This window comes from Orycteropus afer, unplaced genomic scaffold (genome assembly GCF_000298275.1).
Source record: "Orycteropus afer afer isolate SDZICR_OR568_19922 unplaced genomic scaffold, OryAfe1.0 scaffold00222, whole genome shotgun sequence".
Lineage (NCBI taxonomy): Eukaryota > Metazoa > Chordata > Mammalia > Tubulidentata > Orycteropodidae > Orycteropus > Orycteropus afer.
The window spans coordinates 774,560-777,597 of record NW_006921809.1 but is presented as its reverse complement, the minus strand read 5'-3'; positions in this window follow the sequence as shown (position 1 = coordinate 777,597).

Here is a 3,038-nt window from a genome sequence, read left to right as displayed (position 1 = left end):
TCCTGTGTATTCCATCTGGCAAAGTCCATGTGTATAGCTGCAGTTTATATTGTTGAAAAAATATATTTGCAATGAATAAGTTCTTCATCTTCCGAAAGTCTATCATTCATTCTCCAGTGTCATTTCTATCACCAAGGCCATATTTTCCAGCTGGTGATTCTTCCTTATTTCCAACTTTTGCATTCCAGTCACCAATCAACACATCTTGATTGCATGTCTGGTTAATTCAGACTGCACAAATGGTAAAAATCTTCAATTTCATTGTCTTTGTCAAGGTTTTTTCTAGTCAGTTGGCCAGGTAGCTGTCTTCTGAATTTCTTGGCATAGATGAATAAGTGCCTTCAATGTGTTATCCATTTATTGAAACATCTTTGGCTTTGGTGGTTGCTGTGTAAATTTAAATAATGGTAGTAAATTTAAATAATAGTCTTCCTTGTAGGCATGTGGATATTATCCTATCACTGGCAGCATAATACTTCAGGATAGATCTTAAAACATTTTTTGTAACTATGAATGCCATGCCATTCCTATTCAATTTGTCATTCCCAGCATATGGTTGATCATATAGTTATCTGATTCAAAATGGCCAAAACCAGTTCATTTCAGCTCACTAGTTTCCTAGAATATCCATCTTTATGCATTCCATTTCATTTTTGACAGCTCCCAATCTTCCTAGTTTCATACTTTGTACATTCCATGTTCTGATTATTAATGGATGTTTGCAGCAGTTTCTTCCCATTTTGAATCATGCCACATCGGCAAATGGAGGGCCCAAAAGCTTTACTCCATCCACATCATTAAGGTTAACTCTACTTTGAGGAGGCAGTTTTTCTCCAGTCACATTTTGAGTGCTTTCTGACCTGAGAGAATCATCTTACAGCAGTTTATCAGACAATGTGTCACTGCTATTCATAAGGTTTTCTGTGGCCAACTCTTTGAGAAGTGGATGACCCCTTCTTCCAAGTCTGTCTTAGTCTTGAAGAACTGCTAAAACCTTTCCACCATGGGAGACCCTACTGGTATTTGAAATACCAGTGGCATAGCCTCCAGCCTCATAGCAACACACAAGTCACCACAGTACAACAAACTCACAGACAAGTGGTGGTATCTTTCCAGTGACATCACAAAGAGTTAAAGAAATATTTTCTGCAATATTTTCAAGTGAATTCTCCAAAAAATATTTTTCTGGTTTTCCTAACTTCAGTCGTTATTACTAGAAGTTAAAGATCTGTCTACCAATAGCTTGTACCATATATTCCAGAAACCTGAATTTCTACTATTTATCAGACCTACACTAGCTGTTTGTAATATATCAATAGGAAAACTAATTCTTTGCCATTTTGAAGTTAAAAATGTGTTTTAATTATTGAAATAAATTTAAATCATGTACAATGTCACATGGTGTTAAGTATTAAAAAATAGAGGAAAATAAGGGAATTGGGGCATATGACCATTACTTTTATGACTATTATATAAATTTCATGAAAAAATTTATATAAGTCTAGAATATAGGTGAAAATTTTGTAGATCCAGAAACTGATGCGCAGATAATGTAAATGCTTTGCCTAAAATCACAGATTTAGGGACTAATTAGGAATTGGCAGGAATAACTCATGTCTATTTCTGTTCTCAACATTTTATTGCCTCTCCTGATTTTGAAGATTATTACTGAGCATATTAAATATCTTTCATATAAAATACACTTTCATCCATTGAAAAGATGGCCACTTAACTCTAATATCAAGAATGGAAAATTATTGATTTTATTAATAAATATTTCAATTGATACATGATAAGGTAGAAGAATAGTCCAATTTTGGGAAAAGGGATTGAAAGAGGACACATAGCTTTAAACTTGGCTTTGCCACTCATTGGTTGGGTAACTTTGATAAAGTAATTTAAGCTCATCAGACTTGTATTGCCTCATCCCTAGAGTAACTCCACCCTCCTCAACCAGTGGATATAAGATTAAAGGAACTGATATAAAAAAATTACCTAGCATAGTGTTCAGCAAATAATAGGTGTTGAATAAAAAATTATCATCACTAATAATCAGAAAATAATATAAGAATAGATATTCAGTCACTAAAACATATAAAAAAAACAAACAACCTCACTGCTGTCAAGGCAGATCTGACCCACAGCGACCCATCCTTGGGTTTCCTAGGCAGTATCATTATGGAAGTAGATTGCTCCATCTTCCTTCTGAGGAGTGGCTGGTGGGTAGGACCTGGTTTATAAGTGTATTTAATTTAGTAAATAATTAGTGAATTTGTTGAAAATAATCCCCTTATTGTTAAAGTGTATAATAACTGAATATCTTATTTTTAAGCTGTTAGATGGGTTGGATTGATTTAAGTTTGAAACTACTCTTGTATTATGTGATATTGGATTGGTACCAAATGCCATTTTTCATGGACCACCTTCATATCATCTCTATTTTAAATATATTTATTTAAATTCATTTCAAGTCTTCAACATTCACTCTTGCCTTCTCTGTGTAAAGCATAATGCTTAGACAGAGTTACAAAGTCAAAGAAAGCAAGATTTCTTCCCTCTGAGGCTCATTATCTAGTGGGAGAGATAGGCATATTCATTAACAACACTAATATAAGGTGCAGTGTAATGAGTGTTTTAGTATAGTTACAAGCAAAATGCTATAGGAGTATAGGGGAGGAAAATACTAATGTCACATATTAAGCTTAACAAGATTTAAATTATTGACAATACATTATTACAAGTGAAATTCATCTTGCTTGTGAGAGTTTTTTCCTTTTACCACTGTGCCATACATCATGGATCCTCAATCAGTGTTTTGCAGGCAGTCTATGATCCTGGAAATTTTTCTTCTTCTATTTATTTTGTTACTTTAAAAAACTCTGATGAAAATATCCTTATTTATTCCAAATTATATTATAAAATTATTATTTAATTTCAAACAAGTGTCAGAGATGCAAGAATTATGCAAAGAATGCTTCTTGTTATTCCATGATTTGAGTTTGAAACAGTTATTGTTGAGAATGAAACATATTGCCATT